The sequence below is a fragment of the Antechinus flavipes genome, chromosome 3, assembly GCF_016432865.1.
Source record: "Antechinus flavipes isolate AdamAnt ecotype Samford, QLD, Australia chromosome 3, AdamAnt_v2, whole genome shotgun sequence".
Taxonomy (NCBI): Eukaryota; Metazoa; Chordata; class Mammalia; order Dasyuromorphia; family Dasyuridae; genus Antechinus; species Antechinus flavipes.
Genome location: NC_067400.1, coordinates 625,676,100 through 625,696,742, shown reverse-complemented (window position 1 = coordinate 625,696,742; position 20,643 = coordinate 625,676,100).

The following is a 20,643-nucleotide window of genomic DNA, read 5'->3' as shown; positions in this document are numbered from 1 at the left end:
AAAATCTCTTAGGCTTCTGTGTTTTTTCCTAGCATATAAATTAATGGAATCTAGGCTTCTTTCAATTTCCAATAGAAAAGAGCCATAAAAAGAAATCAAAGTAAAAGAGGAGGGAGTAGGAATCCAATAATCACAGTCGTTATCATGTTTCATCTTTCCCCTCTCATTAACTTCAGAAATGGAAAGGAGAATAAGAAGGCGCTATGTCTTGTAGGGCAGCAGGGTAAGCTAGGGGAGGTCTTTAAGGCTGAAAGGAGGGAGAAAACAATTTTGGAACACAAAGTTTGGAGGATGGAATGAACATCAGGATAGACATAAAGAATAGGGTTGGGACATCTGTCTGCTACAAGAAATGACGAGCTAAAATGATCTTAGAAAGTCATGAAAATATTTGCATAAAAAGATCAAGAAAACGTTCAGAGTAACAATATTGTTTTAATAATGACATTAAAGGGTTGCATTATGATTATTATACATATATAAATTAAAAATAAAGAACAAAAGGAGAAAGATGCCATCTGCTTCTGATAAATAAAAGTAAGGCAGAGAATGAGTTGACATGCATACTTGTGTCTAACGGCAGTCATCTCTAGAACTAGTTGGGGAGCAAAAAAAAATTTACATAATAACTTTTCATATATTTAAAAGAATTATCAAGTTGTCCGCAATTGATTTACACTTACAGGTGCAACCACCCCTTTGAATTATATGATTAATTATATATATAATATAATAATATATTAATTATATGAATTTAATTTTAAAAATTTAATTATTTTTTAAAAACAGAATTGAGAGAACTCGGGAGGAAACTCTTCTACTGAAGTTACCTTGAGAAGACTCAGCAGTCTTCTTTTTAGTGATTTGCAGACTCCGGGAGCGGTTTCCATATTGAAAGTCTTTAAAAATTGGAATCACTTTTCTTTTTGTTCTGCGGGTGCCAAAGACCCCACCAAACAGCTTCCCCCCTCTCCTCCAGATTGTTAGATCACACGCTCCAGCAAGACCACTCTGATCGATGGCCTTGTGATGAAGACAGCCAGCGGCAGCTAGAGAGGACTGTGGCGACGGAGTGGCGATGACGCGCTTAATCCCCAAGACACAGCTGCCAACTAGGTGTGGACCAGAGGGAGCTGGGCGGGCAGCGGGAGGGGGAAGCGAGCTGCGAAGGGCGAGATCAGCGAACATTCTTTCCCGGCTCTAAATTCGAAGATGGGGTGGCTATGGCTGGATCCGGTCACGCAGAAAGCAGTGGGGCTGAAGTGCCTTCCGAGGGAGCAGGCCTTGCGCCACCTTCTTCACCGCGCTCTGTCCGGGCAGGATCGCAAGAGGTGGAAGATGCCCCTCGACATCCCAAGCTCGCAGCAGACTGCCAGATGTGCCACAGGAGGCTTTGCCGATGGGCTGTACGGGTGGAGTTAGAGCTGTGGCCCAGCTGCTCTTCCTATCGGGACCGTGGCCCGTATGAGTGGAGCTGGGGAAGACCCAGTTTCACTTCCCCCTAGATGGAGCATTGCCCAACGTGCCTTGTCGTGCACACAGATTCTAGGGCCTCACAGACCTTCAAGGGCACGGGGAAAATGCTGCAGAAAACTATCGTCCCCATACCAGGCAGAAGGGAAGGCGGGCCTGCCCGGAAACTTGGCACAAGTGCACAGTCCTTGCCGATGGGCTTTTGGAAGTTGCCTTGAGACCCCGATCACATTTTCGGACTTTCCCCTTCCCCTTTCATTCTTTGCTTTGCTTGCCACAAAAAGCCATTGCTTATCTGAAATCCCTCTCTGGGAGACGATGGAGGCGGGTGGGGAAATGCTAGGGAAAATTGTGCTCATGGACAAAAGCTACATCTCAATGAAATTTCTTTGCAAAAACCCTCCTGGCTTTGTTCATTGCACTCTTTCGGGTTTTCTCAGTTCCATTCTAGCTAAGGATGGGCTTTGCCATCTGTGTCCCTTCCCTGTTCTAGAGTGGGAGGGCAACACTGGCAACCAAGGGAAGACTATCCTGAACGGGTAGGGGTGGGGGGTGCGGGAACGAAGGTAAGGTAGGATTTTTGAGTAATTCCTTTCCCATAGGCCTGACCTAGTGCCTGGCACAGGGAAAGCCCCAGCTCCATTCAGAGCTTCTCAAAAAGGACAATGCATTGAGTGAGGGCCCAGCATTGACTGATCTCTCAACTGCAGTCCAGCTCCCTTTCCTCATCTAGCCAGTGGCACATAACGAACTCCTCCCTCACAAGGTTGCTTTGAAGGGCAAATGAAAAAATGGCAATAAGTCTCAGCAGAGCCTCAAACTCGGGCAGTCATGAAGGTGGTGCCTATTATTGCCAGATTTCCTCCATTCTTCTTTCCTCTCTCCCTCTCATGGTCTCTCTCTTCCTCTTTTGGTGGCCCTCTTTGTTTCTATTTCTGTTTCTTTGTGCTTAAAGGGGAGGGCTGTGTATCTATTTTCCCATAATTGGAGGCTACTGTAAGCCCCAGGTAAAGTGGGTGGGAAGGATAAAGGACACAAGATGATTGTAATGGGCCACAACTCTGGAGAAGTTTGTTTGAAACAAGGATTCTTACAATAAGGTGTTAACTCAGAGGAATTGATAAGACAATGGTTAATTAATTTAGCCTGGTGCTTCATGGTTCTCTAGTTCAGTATGATTGAATTAATCTTAGAAGAAATAATGGTTCCCTAGTGATATAATGATAGGCTTATACTCAGTATGATAAAGGCATTTATTTGTAATAGAGTACTTAAGAGGTCAGACAAGAGCTCTCAATCGGACACGTCAGAGAAGTGCAACTGTTTCTCAGTCTCCTGGTATCATCCTCTCAGAAGAGGAGATCCATTCTGAGTTGGATCTCCAGCAGCCACTCCCAGGTGGCTTCCCTGTATTCCAACAGATGATGACTTTGTGATTTATTTATTTTTCCATGATTAATAAGATATGCATAAGAGATTGACAGTTTCATGAACAACCATCCCTTCTTAATACCATGTTAGTCCCTAAATTGAAAAGTATAATAGAAGGAAAGAAATATTTTGGAGCTACTTCCAAATCAGGATTCATCTATGTTGACTTTCCTTTTGCTCTTTGACTCATCCAGGTCAAAACCTGCAAAACCCTTCCATTGTTTTTCACAATTGAGGGAAACTACTGCTGCCCTCTTCCCTTTACCTCGAAGTCCACTGGGCCCCTCCAAAAAGAAGACAACATCACCAGGCTAGTTGATTCTAGGGAAAGGCATGCTTTCTTGCTCGTATTGAAAATTGTCACCAGCTATTTCCAAGCTCTAGGAAAACAGGGAAAGCAAGGAAAGGAAAAACAGGGACAGCATTGCCACCACTGTTTAGACTTTAAAGTAAATCTCTTCAGTAATGAATTGAAGCAGCTACACGCAGCGAAAGAACTCTGAGAGATGACTATGAACCATCACATAGAATTCCCAATTCTTATATTTTTGTCCTCCTGCATTTTTGATTTCCTTCACAAGCTAATAGTACATTCTTGTGTATACACAAATTGTGGTATATGAATATTATGGAATATTATTGTTCGGTAAGAAATGACCAGCCGGATGATTTCAAAAAGGCCTGGAGAAACTTACACGAACTGATGCTGAGTGAAATGAGCAGGACTACGAGATCATTAAATACTTCAACAAGAATAGTACATGATGATCAGTTTTCATGGATGTGACCCTCTTCAACAATGAGGTGAACTAAATCAGTTCCAATGGAGCAGTAATGAATTGAACCAGCTACACCCAGCGAAAGTACTCTGGGAGATGACTCTGAACCATTTACACAGAATGCCCAATCCCTATATTTTTGGTCCGTGTGCATTTTTGATTTCCTTCACAGGTAAATAGTACACTATTTCAAAGTCTGATTCTTTTTGCACAGCAAAATAATTGTTAGGACTCGTATGCTTATATTGTATTTAATTTATACTTTAACATACTTAACATGTATTGGCAACCTGCCAAGGGCAGGAGGGGATGGGAGGAAGGAGGGGAAAAATTGGAACAAAAGGTTTGGCAATTGTTAATCCTGTAAAATTACCCATGCATATAACTTGGAAATAAAAAGGTATAATTAAAAAATTAAGTAAATCTCTAGCTTAAATGGAAAACCAGTAGCCTTTCCTAAAACCTCAGCTATTTTTGGCTTAAGGGATGCCCTTTTCTTACTGTCTCCTTCTGGAACCTTGCTTCTTTTTAAAAAAAATTTTTCTGTTTATATGTATACATTGATTTTTAATGCACATTTCTTTGTGAATCATGTTGGAAAACTCAGAACAAAAGGGACAAACCAGAAAAGGAAAACAAAAGAGGAAAAAAAGATAAAAATAGTGAACACTGCATGTTGATTTATTTTTACTTTCCATAGTTCTCTCTCTGAATGCAGATGGCCTTTCTTTGCAGAGATGACTGGAATTGTGTGACATCAATGAACTTCTGAAGCTCCGTGAAAAGTTCAGTTCGCTGAAAAATTTGGCTCTTTCATAGTTGATGATCATACAATCTTGCTGTTTCTGCATACAATATATATTTGGTTCTGCTTATTTCATTTAACATTAATTCATGTAAATATTTGCAGTCCTTTCTAAAATCAGCTTGTTCATCAATTTTTATAGAACAATAATATTCCATCACTTTCCTATACCACAACTTGTTCAGCCATTTTCTAACTGATAGCATTCCAGTTATTTGCCATGACAAAAAGATCTGCTAAAAACATTTTTGCACATATGGGTCCTGTCCCCTCTTTTATGACTTCCTTGGAATACGGGCCTAGGAGTGGCACTGTTGAAGGGTGTTCAGTTTTATTGCTCTTGGGGCATAGTTCCAAATTGCCTCGGGAATGGTTGGATTAGAACCTTGTTTCTTGATGCCATGGCTGCAGTGCACGGACCTTCGGATTCTGTTCTTCCTGGGACTGGAGAGTCTGAGAATAATTGGACTGTATCTATCAAGCAGCTAGAAATGGTTTAGTCGAATAATCAGAAAAGGTGAAACTTAAGCCTTGCTAGATTTCCCAGATTTGCTGGCATGGAGCTATCAGACCAGCAGGAATCTGTGTCAATATTTGATAGGAAAGCTCTCTTCACTGCCTAGAAGACAACAGCCCTTCATTCCCTGAGAACTTGGCATTGAACCAAAGCTTAGAAGATTGCTGAGATAAACTAATCAAAATTAATTGTCTCTGGGGAGTAAATAATTGGATTACCCTTAAGAAATACATCAGACTTGAAGTGAGGTGCTCAGGATAGAGCTGAATGGAGAGGAAAAAGAAAACCCAGAGGGTGTGGAGGGAAGGGCATTCACACTTCCAAATGTAATTAGCACAGGACAAGAGATCCCTGGAGGAACAGTATATAAAAGGCCAGCACCAGCTCATTTTCAGTGATTCCAGCTCCAAGAAGAGATTCCCACTGCTACTGTGTTCCTGGCTCAGAAACCTCTTGGGAGGGCATCAAAGGTAAGACATCAGACCAACTTTTTCCTTCTGGGGAAATATCTATTTCTTTGCCTTGTATGAAAATGGAGCGCTATCTGAAGAAGTGAAGAGAGACCTAATTTATTTGGGGAATTCAGAATCCTCTACTACAATAGATTAGAAATCTCTACTAGATTTGACTCAGTGCTTGAGACTCTCTCTCGCAGAATTCTCTGATATAGAGAAAGTCAACTTTCCCATCTTACCTAAACTTCAGTTTGCTGCTCTATCAAAATATGGCATTTTCTGCTTGCAGCATCCGCATTGCCACAGGTGTCAAATATGCAAAGACAAATAGCTCTAGGTGAAGAGGTGCGAGCCAGGCCATTCAAGGGAGCAGCTTCTGGATTTATTCAATGGAAAGCTGCTCAACCAGTTCCCAAAGGATATTGATGTTATAGCGCACTTTCTTGGAACACAGAGGGCAGCCAGTCAGCCATCAGTGTAGAGCACTTAGCCAGTATAAAAGCCTATATCCAGCCCTTCCCATGTGTTAGCCTGTGGGCTAAGTGAAGGGGCTTTCTATGAAGAAGCAGCCAAGAAGACTGAGAAGGCAGAATCAGACTCCCAAGGGAACACCTAGGAGAAAACAGTGTAACCATGGAGAATTTGTCCATGATTGGGAGGGGATGGGCTTGTGTGCAGACTAGGAGCCAACACATTGAAAGAGAAAGAAAATTAGAGAAGGCGACAAATTCCAGGGAAGTAAGGAAGGGTTGGGCTCTGGGATGGCTGTCAAGAGGTTTGTCCTGCCATGCCAAAAGGCTACAAGAGACAGACACACAGACAGAGAGAGAAGCATGTTGGGGAAGACATCAAATGGATGTCAAAGGAAGAAAATAGGCAGAGACCATAATCCAATGGCTTTAGGGTCAATCAATTAAGAATGAGGTCCTGGTATTGAGCTGAGAAAAGAGAGGACATGCTAAGAAGAGCTGACGGGAGGGGCCTGAAAATGTTGAAGCTAGCAGCTATGGGTAGTGAGATTATGATTCCAGACATAGAGTTGGAAAAAGACTGGTCAATACTCACAAAATTTAAAGCAATTCAAAACTCATACTCTATTTGGCCTGTAATTTTGTTCAAAAGTGCACATAACCCTTACCTATAGTACACATGACCCTAACCTCTAATGAAAATTCATTCCCTTCTTCATTCTTTTCAGTCATAATCTCTAGGAAAAGGCACTTTCTCAACCTGGCAGGGATGTTTCACTATTTTAAAAGTGAAACTGTAGAAAGAAGTGACAAAGTTGTGGAAGAAGAAGGGAAAGAACTGCAGGAAGAGAAAGAATCGGGAAACCTCTCCAAAGACAATCAAGACATCTCCTCAGATTCTATGTTGGCCATAGATGCCGCCATGGCACTTACAAGTGATCCAGAGAGCAGTGGAAGTGAAGAGAGTTCTGAGGAAGAATTTACCTTGCTTCCTATGCCACTCGAGTTTGTCCCGGGACACTTGGAATACTTGGAAGATGCCCTGATGTGTCCTGACCTCCCAACTGCCTCCCAGACTTGTGCCAGTGACTACAACAGCAGTGATAACAGTGGAGGTGACCATTCTGATGAAAGCAGTAAGAATCACGATAGCAGCAGTGATCAAAGTGACAATCACTGCCATGATGATGGTGGCAATGACGTCGACAACAATGACAATGGTGAGTATGGAGAGGGTGTGCTGAGAAGGACTTCAGGAGGGCTCAAAATGTTGGGAATCTGCTCCCATGGGAGCAAAATGAGAGAGACTGAATCTTGTAAGGAGCATCAAAAGGATTAGTTTGGAAGTCATTCCAAAGTATTGATATTGACATTTTCCTCTTTTCCAAATATGGTTTTCCCGACATAATTTTGTTCACTTGTTAAGACTACTTGAGTGTATCCTCTCCTAACATAATTGATACTCCATATTCCATTTCTCTCTTTCACAGTCATCCTTCAGAAACAAGAAATGGACACTGGAGACTTGCAGCTTCACATTCTGCAAAGTAAGGTAGAAGACAACTACACAAAGGTGGTTGAAGGAAGTGGAAAACCGGTAGAAGGGAAAGAGGAGCAGGAAGAAGAGCACAAAGAGTACAAAGCAAGGAGTCAATGGCAAAATCAGCAAGGCTCACCTTCAGGCTCCACTTTGGGTGATGGTGTCCCCATATCTACTTCAAGAGACCCAGAAATAAGTGCCACAACTGAACAGAGTTGTAATGAAGAGCTCTTTGAGATTGATGATAATCTTTTCTTAATTCCCAGTCCTGCTCTTGTTGAAAAGCTGGCACGAGAGCCCTGCCCCAGATGCTGTCCCCGGTTTTGCTTTCCTTGCTTTCCCTCTTTTCGCTTTCCTTGCCTTCCCTGGTTTCGTAGAGCTTGGAAATACCTGGTGGCGATTTTCAATGCCCGCAAGAAAGCCTAGGCAGCCAATGTGCACTCGGATTCTAGAGCCTGCTAGTGACTTGCAGTGATGCTATCAAGGAGTTGATGGTGACAGCAATTTGCGCATCGATTTCTGCGGTTTTCCTTGAATTTTCTTCCTCTTTTTATTTTCTTTTTTCCAAGTGGCTAGCTGGGCACAAAGCAATTCTTGACACCAAGGAAACCAGCCTCTCCCTTTTTGAGGTCACTTTTAATAGGACTAAAACTTCATGTTCCGATCCACCTCCAAACAATAAGAGTGACTGTAACAAAATTATACAGAAAAACACATTCTCAATGAATGTCAATTTGAAGATATAGGAGGGGTGTGTGTGTGTGTGTGTGTGTGTGTGTGTGTGTGTGTGTGTGTGTGTGTGTCTGTAAGATGTGTAACTTAGTTTTGCAGACATTTCCCTTTCACCCTTGTTGTAACACTCATTTTTAATCTGAAATGTCTGTCTGGGAGAGGATGGGGGAGGAATTCTCGTTGAAATTCTGGTGATTTCAATAAAATCTATTTTTACAAACTATCTCTTGTCTGTGGTTACTGCTTCAGTGTTTTCTATATATGTTTCTGATAATATTCTAAATGGGTATAGTCAGTCTGTATTAATTTGGAAGTAATTCCAAAGTATCGATATTATATTAACATTTTCTTCATTTGTACATAGGGCTTTACTTACATCATTTTGATCCTTTGTTGAGACCAGTTGATCATCCTCACATGGAAAATGTGACAGTAGCATTAGGAGTCAAGGAAAGACTATCTGTAGCAGAGTTTATAAGGTTTAATTAACCCAATTTAGATATGTCAGTATTACATTCTGGGGGTTTGCTGCCACTTCATAGAGATTACTAAAGCATTCTGCAGGATGTGAGATATTTGCCAGTTCTATGATCTGGGGCATTCCCATAACTGTTCTCTTCCTCTTTCTCTAGTATAGTAATGGTATCTACCTCAATGTTCTTTGTTTGTTTGTTTATTTGTTTGTTTTCAAGATCCAATAAGTTAATACTGTTGAATGCTTAGCACAATGGAAAGTACTGCTAACTATTAATTGGTGCTTAATTAATGCTTCCTTCTTGCCTTTATTCTTTATTGCTAGATTTCTCCCCACATTCTCACCTACCTTTCCTTTCTGAATAAAATCAGAAATTACTTATTCATAGGAAAAATCATGGCTTCATTCTTTTCCAATCTAGCCTATCTTGATAAAGGACCATATTATTTCAATGCATCGTTTAAAAGTCCAGTTCCTGACAATCCTAGAAAACTTTACAGGACTCAAAAATTGACTGGAATTTCCAAGTATAATTTCCAGTTTGGGGGAAGTACATTCTTAATTCATGTGAAATATTATTTGTCTATCTGAGTTATTGGAAAACTCATTATTTCAACCAATCGAGTGACTGTGTCATTGCTCTTGCATTTGAAATCATTATTATATGCAATACCAAGGCTTTCAAAGGGAACTAGTCATCTATTTAAGTTCTCCCTTCTGCTGGAGAATTTAAATTTCTTCCAAAATCTCTTAGGCTTCTGTGTTTTTTCCTAGCACATAAATTAATGGAATCTAGGCTTCTTTCAATTTCCAATAGAAAAGAGCCATCAAAAGAAATCAAAGTAAAAGAGGAGGGAGTAGGAATCCAATAATCAGTTATTATCATGTTTCATCTTTCCCCTCTCATTAACTTCAGAAATGGAAAGGAGAATAAGAAGGCGCTATGTCTTGTAGGCCAGCAGGGTAGGCTAGGGGAGGTCTTTAAGGCTGAAAGGAGGGAGAAAACAATTTTGGAACACAACGTTTGGAGGAGGGAATGAACATCAGGATGGACATAAAGAATAGGGTTGGGACATCTGTCTGCTACAAGAAATGACGAGCTAAAATGATCTTAGAAAGTCATGAAAATATTTGCACAAAAATATCAAGAAAACGTTCAGAGTAACAATATTGTTTTAATAATGGCATTAAAGGGTTGCATTATGGTTATTATACATATATAAATTAAAAATAAAGACCAAAAGGAGAAAGACTATATCTGTTTCTGGTGAATAGAAGTAAGGCAGAGAATGAGTTGACATGCATACTTGTGTCTAATGGCAGTCATCTCTCCAATTAGTTGGGGAGGGAAAAGAAATTTACACGATAACTTTTCATATATTTAAAAGAATTATCAAGTTGTCCACAATAGGTTTGCAGTTACAGGTGCAATCACCGCTTTAAGTTATTTGATTAATTATATATATAATATAATAATATATATTAATTAAATGAATTTAATTTTAAAATTTTAATTATTTTAAAAGAACAGAATTGAGAGAACTCGGGATGAAACTCTTCTACTGAACTTCCCTTGAGAATACTCAGCATTGTCTTCTTTTTAGTGATTTGCAGACTCCGGGAGCGGTTTCCATATTCCAAGTCTTTAAAAACTGGAATCACTTTTCTCTTTGTTTTGAGGATGCCAACGACCCCACCAAACAGCTTCCCCCCCTCTCCTCCAGATTGCTAGATCACAAGCTCCAGCAAAACCACTCTGATCGATGGCCTTGTGATGAAGACAGCCAGCTGCAGCTACAGAGAGGACTGTGGTGACGGAGTGTGGACGACGCGCTCAATCCCCATCTTTTTCTTTTTCACAGGCCAACAGCAAGAACGGAGAATGCGCTCTGCTGGCTGCCGCCCGCACAGGAGGCACAGGAGGCACAGGAGGCACAGGATGGGCCGGGGGGGAGACACAGCTGCCAACTCGGTGCGGACCAGAGGGAGCTGGGCGGGCAGCGGGAGGGGGAAGCGAGCTGCGAGGGGCGAGATCAGCGAGCATTCTTTCCCGGCTCTAAATTCGAAGATGGGGTGGCTATGGCAGGATGCGGTCACGCAGAAAGCAGTGGGGCTGAAGTGCCTTCCGAGGGAGCAGGCCTTGCGCCACCTTCTTCACCGCGCTCTGTCCCGGCAGGATCGCAAGAGGTGGAAGATGCCCCTCGACATCCCGAGCTCGCAGCAGACTGCCAGATGTGCCACAGGAGGCTTTGCCGATGGGCTGTACGGGTGGAGTTAGAATTATGGCCCAGCTGCTCTTCCTATCCGGACCTTGGCCCGTTTGAGTGGAGCTGGGGAAGACCTGGCTCCACTTCCCCCTGGATGGAGCATTGCCCAACGTGCAGTCGTGCACACAGATTCTAGAGCCTCACAGACCTCCAAGGGCACGGGGAAAATGCTGCAGAAAACCATCGTGCCCATACCAGGCAGAAGGGAAGGCGGCCTGCCCGGAAACTTGGCACAAGTGCACAGTCCTTGCCGATGGGTTTTGGAAGTTGCCTTGAGACCCCGATCACATTTTCCGACTTTCCCCTTCCCCTTTCATGCTTTGCTTTGCTTGCCACAAAAAGCCATTGCTTATCTGAAATCCCTCTTGGGAGGGGATGGAGGTGCGTGGGGAAATGCTAGGGAAAATTGTGCTCATGGACAAAAGCTACATCTCAATAAAATTTCTTTGCAAAAACCCTCCTGGCTTTGTTCATTGTATTCTTTCGGGTTTTCTCAGTTCCATTCGAACTAGGGATGGGCTTTGCCATCTGTGTCCCTTCCCCATTCTAGAGTAGGAGGGCATCATTGGCAACCAAGGGAAGACTATCCTGAACGGGTAAGGGTGGCAGGGGGGAATGGGGGTAAGGTAGGAATTTTGAGTAATTCCTTTCCTATGGGCCTGACCTAGTGCCTGGCACAGGGAAAGCCCCAGCTCCATTCAGAGCTTCTCAAAAAGGACAATGCATTGAGTGAGGGCCCAGCATTGACTGATCTCTGAACTGCAGTCCAGTTCCCTTTCCTCATCTAGCCAGTGGCACATAATGAACTCCTCCCTCAGAAGGTTGCTTTGAAGAGCAAATGAAACAATGGCAATAAGTCTCAGCAGAGCCTCAAACTCAGGCAGTCATGAAGGTGGTGCCTAGTATTTCCAGATTTCCTCCATTCTTCTTTCCTCTCTCCCTCTCATGGTCTCTCTCTGCCTCTCTTGGAGGCCCTCTTTGTTTCTCTTTCTGTCTCTCTGTGCTTAAAGGGGAGGGCTGTGTATCTATTTTCCCATAATTGGAGGCTACTCTAAGCCCCAGGTAAAGTGGGTGGGAAGGATACAGGACACAAGATGATGGTAATGGGCCACAACTCTGGAGAAGTTTGTTTGAAACAAGGATTCTTACAATAAGGTGTTAACTCAGAGGAATTGATAAGACAATGGTTAATTAGTTTAGCCTGGTGCTTCATGGTTCTCTAGTTCAGTATGATTGAATTAATCTTACAAGAAATAATGGTCCCCTAGTGATATAATGATAGGCTTATACTCAGTATGATGAAAGCATTTAATTTTAATAGAGTATTTAAGAGGTCAGACAAGGGCTCTCAGTCGGACAGGTCAGAGAAGTGCAACTGCCTCTCAGTCTCCTGGTATCATCCTCTCACGAGAGGAGATCCATTCCGAGTTCACTCTCCAGCAGCCACTCCCAGGTGGCTTCCCTATATTCCAACAGATGATGACTTTGTGATTTATGTATCTTCCATGATTAGCAAGGTATGCATAAGAGATTGACAGTTTCATGAACAACCATCCCTTCTTAATACCATGTCAGCCCCTAAATTGAAAAGCATAATGGAACGAAAGAAATGTTTTGGAGATACTTCCAAATCAGGATTCATCTATGTTGACTTTCCTTTTGCTCTTTGACTCATCCAGATCAAAACCTGCAAAAGGTTTCCATTGTTTATCACAATTGAGGGAAACTACTGCTGCCCTCTTCCCTTTACCTCGACGTCCAATGGACCCCTCCAGAAAGAAGGCAACATCACCAGGCTAATTGATTCTAGGGAAAGGCAGGCAGGCTGGGGGCAGCATTCTTGGTTCCATTCCAGGAAAGGAAGCTATGAGGACATATCATGCTGGAGAATCGGCCCATGGGTCAAAGCCAATGCCAATTACTTTCATTTCCTGTTCAAAGGATACAAAGCAGGACTTTTCCTGTCTTCCACATCTGAGAGCATCTCTCCTTTTCAAAAGTGATATTTGATCTTAGAAGGAAAATATTTCTTTGCTTTGTCCATCATATTCCTTGACCTACGAACTTCTTCACTCTGCACAATCGGCTCTCTCAGCCTTGGTGGACCAATGAAAACTTGAAAATAAAAAGCTGTAATTAAAAAAATTAAGTAAATCTCTAGCTTAAATTGAAAACCTGTAGCCTTTCCTAGAACCTCAGCTATTTTTGGCTAAAGGATGCCCTTTTCTTGCTGTCTCCTTCTGGAACCTTGCTTCTTTTTTAAAACAAAATTTTTAAATTTTTTCTGTTTATATGTATACATTGATTTTTAATGCACATTTCTTTGTGAATCATGTTGGAAAACTCAGAACAAAAGGAACAAAACAGAAAAGGAAAATAAAAGCGGAGAAAAAGATAAAAATAGTAAACACTGCATGTTGACTTATTTTTACTTTCCATAGAGATGACTGGAATTGTGTGACATCACTGGACTTCTGAAGGTCCGTGAAAAGTTCAGTTCGCTGAAAAATTTGGCTCTTTCATAGTTGATGATCATACAATCTTGCTGTTTCTGTGTACAATATATATATTTGGTTCTGCTTGTTTCATTCAACAATAATTCGTGTAAATATTTGCAGTCCTTTCTAAAATCAGCTTGTTCATCAATTTTTATAGAACAATAATATTCCATCACTTTCCTATACCACAACTTGTTCAGCCATTTTCTGATAGCATTCCAGTCATTTGCCATGACAAAAAGATCTGCTAAAAATATTTTTGCACATGTGGGTCCTGTCCCCTCTTTTATGACTTCCTTGGAATACGGGCCTAGGAGTGGCACTGTTGAAGGGTATGCAGTTTTATTGCTCTTGGAGCATGGTTCCAAATTGCCTCCGGAATGGTTGGATTAGAACCTTGTTTCTTGATGCCTTGGTTGCAGTGCACGGACCTTGGGATTCTGTTCTTCCAGGGACTGGAGAGTCTGAGAATAATTGGACTGTATCTATCAAGCAGCTGGAAATGGTTTAGTCGAATAATCAGAAAAGGTGAAACTTAAGCCTTGCTAGATTTCCCAGATTTGCTGGCATGGAGCTATCAGACCAGCAGGAATTTGTGTGAACATTTGATAGCAAAGCTCTCTTCACTGCCTAGAAGACAGCAGCCCTTCAATCCCTGAGAATTTGGCAGTGAACCAAAGTTTAGAAGATTGCTGAGATAAACTAATCAAGATTAATTGTCTCTGGGGAGTAAATCATTGGATTGCCCTTAAGAAATACATCAGACTTGAAGTGAACTTCGTGAGGTGCTAAGGATAGAGCTGAATGGAGAGGGAAAAGAAAACCCAGAGGGTGTGGTAGGGAAGGGCATTCACAACTTCCAAATGTAATTAGCACAGGACAAGAGATCCCTGGAGGAACAGTATATAAAAGGCCAGCACCAGCTCATTTTCGGTGGTTCCAGCTCCAAGAAGAGATTCCCACTGCCACTGTCTTCCTGGTTGAGAAACCTCTTGGGAGGCCATCAAAGGTAAGACATCAGACCAATTTTTTTCCTTCTGGGGAAATGTCTGTTTCTTTGCCTTCTATGAAAATGGAGCGCTATCTGAAGAAGAGAAGAGAGACCTAATGTATTTGGGGAACTCAGAATCCTCTACTACAATAGATTAGAAATGTCTACTGGATTTGACTCGGTGCTTGAGACTCTCAGTGCTCTCCCAGAATTCTCTGATATAGAGAAAGTCAACTTTCCCATCTTACCTAAACTTCAGTTTGCTGCTCTATCAAAATATGGCATTTCCTACTTGCAGCACCCTCATTGCCATAGTTTAGGGTGTCAAATATGCAAAGACAAATAGCTCTAAGCGAAGAGGTGAGAGCCAGGCCATTCAGGGGAGCAGCTTCTGGATTTATCTCCTCTGCTAATTAGATGTGAAGGACCTGGACTAGCTGCCATAGGTATTCACAAAGAATTCAATGGAAAGCTGCTCAAGCAGGCCCCAAAGGATATTAATGTTGTAGTGCACTTTCTTGAAACACAGGGGGCAGCCAGTCAGCCATCAGTGTAGAGCAATTAGCCAGTATAAAAGCCTATATCCAGCCTGTGGGCTAAGTGAAGGGGCTTTATATGAAGAAGCCGCCAAGAAGACTGGGAAGGCAGAATCAGACTCCTAGGGGGACACCCCTAGGAGAAAACAGTGTAACCATGGAGAGTTTGTCCATGTTTGGGAGGGGATGGGCTTGTGTGCAGACTAGGAGCCAACACATTGAAAGAGAAAGAAAATTTGAGAAGGGGACATGTTCCAGGGAAGTAAGGATGGGGTGGGCTCTGGGATGGCTGTAAACAGGTTTGTCCTGCCATGCCAAAAGGCTACAAGAGACAGATAGAAACAGAGAGAGGGGGGGGGGCATATTGGGGAAGACATCAAATGGATTTCAGAGGGAAAAAAGAGGCAGAGACCATAATCCAATGGCTTTAGGGTCAACCAATTAAGAATGAGGTCCTGCTATTGAGCTGAGGAAACAGAGGACATGAGAAGAAAAGCTGATGGAGAGGCCTGAAAATGTTGAAGATAGCTGCTATGGGCAGTGAGATTATGATTCCAGATACAGAGTTCGAAAAAGATTGGTCAATACTCACAAAATTTAAAGCAATTCAAAACTCATACTCTATTTTCCCATTTTACCAGGACATTTTCCCTGTAATTTTGTTCAAAAGTGCACATAACTCTTACCCATAGTACACATGACCCTAACCTCTAATGAAAATCCATTCCCTTCTTCATTCTTTTCAGTCATAACCTCTAGGAAAAGGCACTTTCTCAACCTGGCAAGGATGTTTCACTATTTCAAAAGCGAAACTGTAGAAAGAAGTGACAAAGTTGTGGAAGAAGGGAAAGAACTGCAAGAAGAAAAAGAATCGGGAAACCTCTCCAAAGACAATCAAGACATCTCCTCAGATTCCATGTTGGCCATAGATGCTGCCATGGCATTTACAAGTGATCCAGAGAGCAGTGGAAGTGAAGAGAGTTCTGAGGAATTCACCTTGCTTCCTATGCCACTCGAGTTTGTCCCGGGACACTTGGAATACTTGGAAGATGCCCTGATGTGTCCTGACCTCCCAACTGCCTACCAGACTTGTGCCAGTGACTACAACAGCAGTGGTAACAGTGGAGGTGACCATTCTGATGAAAGCAGTAAGAATCACGATAGCAGCAGTGATCAAAGTGACAATCACTGCCATGATGATGGTGGCAATGACGTCGACAACAATGACAATGGTGAGTATGGAGAGGGGGTGCTGAGAAGGACTTCAGGAGGGCTCAAAATGTTGGGAATGTGCTCCCATGGGAGCAAAATGAGAGAGACTGAATCTTGTAAGGAGCATCGAAAGGATTAGTTTGGAAGTCATTCCAAAGTATTGAAAGTGACATTTTCCTCTTTTCCAAATATGGTTTTCCCGACATAATTTTGTTCACTTGTTAAGACTACTTGAGTGTATCCTCTCCTAACATAATTGATACTCCATATTCCATTTCTCTCTTTCACAGTCATCCTTCAGAAACAAGAAATGGACACTGGAGACTTGCAGCTTCACATTCTGCAAAGTAAGGTAGAAGACAACTACACAAAGGTGGTTGAAGGAAGTGGAAAACCGGTAGAAGGGAAAGAGGAGCAGGAAGAAGAGCACAAAGAGTACAAAGCAAGGAATCAATGGCAAGATCAGCAAGGCTCACTTTCAGGCTCCACTTTGGCTGATGGTGTCCCCATATCTACTTCAAGAGACCCAGAAATAAGTGCTACAAATGAACAGAGTTGTAATGAAGAACTCTTTGAGATTGATGATAATCTTTTCTTAATTCCCAGTCTGCTCTTGTTGAAAAGCTGGCACGAGAGCCCTGCCCCAGATGCTGTCCCTGGTTTTGCTTTCCTTGCTTTCCCTCTTTTCGCTTTCCTTGCCTTCCCTGGTTTCGTAGAGCTTGGAAATACCTGGTGGCGATCTTCAATGCCAGCAAGAAAGCCTAGGCAGCCAATGTGCACTCGGATTCTAGAGCCTGCCAGTGACTTGCAGTGATGCTATCAAGAAGTTGATGGTGACAGCAATTTGCACATCGATTTCTGGGGTTTTCCTTGAATTCTCTTCCTCTTTTTATTTTCTTTTTTCCAAGTGGCTAGCTGGGCACAAAGCAATTCTTGACACCAAGGAAACCAGCCTCTCCCTTTTTGAGGTCACTTTTAAGAGGACTAAAACTTCATGTTGCGATCCACATCCAAACAATAATAGTGACTGTAACAAAATTATACAGAAAAACACATTCTCAATGAATATCAATTTGAAGATATAGGAGGTGTGTGTGTGTGTGTGTGTGTGTGTGTGTTTAGGATGTGTAACTTAGTTTTGCGGACATTTCCCTTTCACCCTTGTTGTAACACTCATTTTTAATCTGAAATGTCTCTCTGGGAGAGGATGGGGGAGAAATTCTCGTTGAAATTCTGGTGATTTCAATAAAATCTATTTTTACAAACTATCTCTTGTCTGGGGTTACTGCTTCAGTGTTTTCTATATATGTTTCTGACAGTATTCTAAATGGGTATAGTCAGTCTGTATTAATTTGGAAGTAATTCCAAAGTATGGATATTATATTAACATTTTCTTCATTTGTACATAGGGCTTTACTTACATCATTTTGATCCCTTGTTGAGACCAGTTGATCATCCTCACATGGAGAATGTGACAGTAGCATTAGGAGTCAAGGAAAGACTATCCTGTAGCAGAGTTTATAAGGTTTAATTAACCCAATTTAGATATGTCAGTATTACATTCTGGGGGTTTGCTGCCACTTCATAGAGATTACTAAAGCATTCTGCAGGATGTGAGATATTTGCCAGTTCTGTGATCTGGGGCATTCCCATAACTGTTCTCTTCCTCTTTCTCTAGTATAGTAATGACATCTACCTCAATGTTCTTTGTTTGTTTGTTTATTTGTTTGTTTGTTTTCAAGATCCAATAAGCTAATACTGTTGAATACTTAGCACAATGGAAAGTACTGCTAACTATTAATTGGTGCTTAATTAATGCTTCCTTCTTGCCTTTATTCTTTATTGCTAGATTTCTCCCCACATTCCCACCTACCTTTCTTTTCTGAATAAAATCAGAAATTACTTATTCATAGGAAAAATCATGGCTTCATTCTTTTCCAATCTAGCCTATCTTGAAAAAGGACCATGTTATTTCAATGCATCGTTTAAAAGTCCAGTTCCTGACAATCCCAGAAAACTTTACAGGACTCAAAAATTGATTGGAATTTCCAAGTATAATTTCCAGTTTGGGGGAAGTACATTCTTAATTCATGTGAAATATTATTTGTCTATGTGAGTTATTGGAAAACTCATTTTTTTCAACCAGTCGAGTGACTGTGTCATTGCTCTTGCATTTGAAATCATTATTATATGCAATACCAAGGCTTTCAAAGGGAACTAGTCATCTATTTAAGTTCTCCCTTCTGCTGGAGAATTTAAATTTCTTCCAAAATCTCTTAGGCTTCTGTGTTTTTTCCTAGCACATAAATTAATGGAATCTAGGCTTCTTTCAATTTCCAATAGAAAAGAGCCATCAAAAGAAATCAAAGTAAAAGAGGAGGGAGTAGGAATCCAATAATCAGTTATTATCATGTTTCATCTTTCCCCTCTCATTAACTTCAGAAATGGAAAGGAGAATAAGAAGGCGCTATGTCTTGTAGGCCAGCAGGGTAGGCTAGGGGAGGTCTTTAAGGCTGAAAGGAGGGAGAAAACAATTTTGGAACACAACGTTTGGAGGAGGGAATGAACATCAGGATGGACATAAAGAATAGGGTTGGGACATCTGTCTGCTACAAGAAATGACGAGCTAAAATGATCTTAGAAAGTCATGAAAATATTTGCACAAAAATATCAAGAAAACGTTCAGAGTAACAATATTGTTTTAATAATGGCATTAAAGGGTTGCATTATGATTATTATACATATATAAAGTAAAAATAAAGACCAAAAGGAGAAAGACTATATCTGTTTCTGGTGAATAGAAGTAAGGCAGAGAATGAGTTGACATGCATACTTGTGTCTAATGGCAGTCATCTCTCCAATTAGTTGGGGAGGGAAAAGAAATTTACACGATAACTTTTCATATATTTAAAAGAATTATCAAGTTGTCCACAATAGGTTTGCAGTTACAGGTGCAATCACCGCTTTAAATTATTTGATTAATTATATATATATATAATAATATATATTAATTAAATGAATTTAATTTTAAAATTTTAATTATTTTAAAAGAACAGAATTGAGAGAACTCGGGATGAAACTCTTCTACTGAACTTCCCTTGAGAATACTCAGCATTGTCTTCTTTTTAGTGATTTGCAGACTCCGGGAGCGGTTTCCAGATTGCAAGTCTTTAAAAACTGGAATCACTTTTCTCTTTGTTTTGCGGATGCCAACGACCCCACCAAACAGCTTCCCCCCCTCTCCTCCAGATTGCTAGATCACAAGCTCCAGCAAAACCACTCTGATCGATGGCCTTTTGATGAAACAGCCAGCTGCAGCTACAGAGAGGAATGTGGTGACGGAGTGTGGACGACGCGCTCAATCCCCATCTTTTTCTTTTTCACAGGCCAACAGCAAGAACGGAGAATGCGCTCTGCTGGCTGCCGCCCGCACAGGAGGCACAGGAGGCACAGGAAGCACAGGATGGGCCGGGGGGGAGACACAGCTGCCAACTCGGTGCGGACCAGAGGGAGCTGGGCGGGCAGCGGGAGGGGGAAGCGAGCTGCGAGGGGCGAGATCAGCGAGCATTCTTTCCCGGCTCTAAATTCGAAGATGGGGTGGCTATGGCAGGATCCGGTCACGCAGAAAGCAGTGGGGCTGAAGTGCCTTCCGAGGGAGCAGGCCTTGCGCCACCTTCTTCACCGCGCTCTGTCCCGGCAGGATCGCAAGATGTGGAAGATGCCCCTCGACATCCCGAGCTCGCAGCAGACTGCCAGATGTGCCACAGGAGGCTTTGCCGATGGGCTGTACGGATGGAGTTAGAATTATGGCCCAGCTGCTCTTCCTATCCGGACCTTGGCCCGTTTGAGTGGAGCTGGGGAAGACCTGGCTCCACTTCCCCCTGGATGGAGCATTGCCCAACGTGCCGTCGTGCACACAGATTCTAGAGCCTCACAGACCTCCAAGGGCACGGGGAAAATGCTGCAGAAAACCATCGTGCCCATACCAGGCAGAAGGGAAGGCCGGCCTGCCCGGAAACTTGGCACAAGTGCACAGTCCTTGCCGATGGGTTTTGGAAGTTGCCTTGAGACCCCGATCACATTTTCCGACTTTCCCCTTCCCCTTTCATGCTTTGCTTTGCTTGCCACAAAAAGCCATTGCTTATCTGAAATCCCTCTTTGGGAGGGGATGGAGGCGCGTGGGGAAATGCTAGGGAAAATTGTGCTCATGGACAAAAGCTACATCTCAATGAAATTTCTTTGCAAAAACCCTCCTGGCTTTGTTCATTGCACTCTTTCAGGTTTTCTCAGTTCCATTCGAACTAGGGATGGGCTTTGCCATCTGTGTCCCTTCCCCGTTCTAGAGTGGGAGGGCAACATTGGCAACAAAGGGAAGACTATCCTGAACGGGAAGGGGGTGGAGGTGGGGGACAGGGTAAGGTAGGATTTTTGAGTAATTCCTTTCCCATAGGCCTGACCTAGT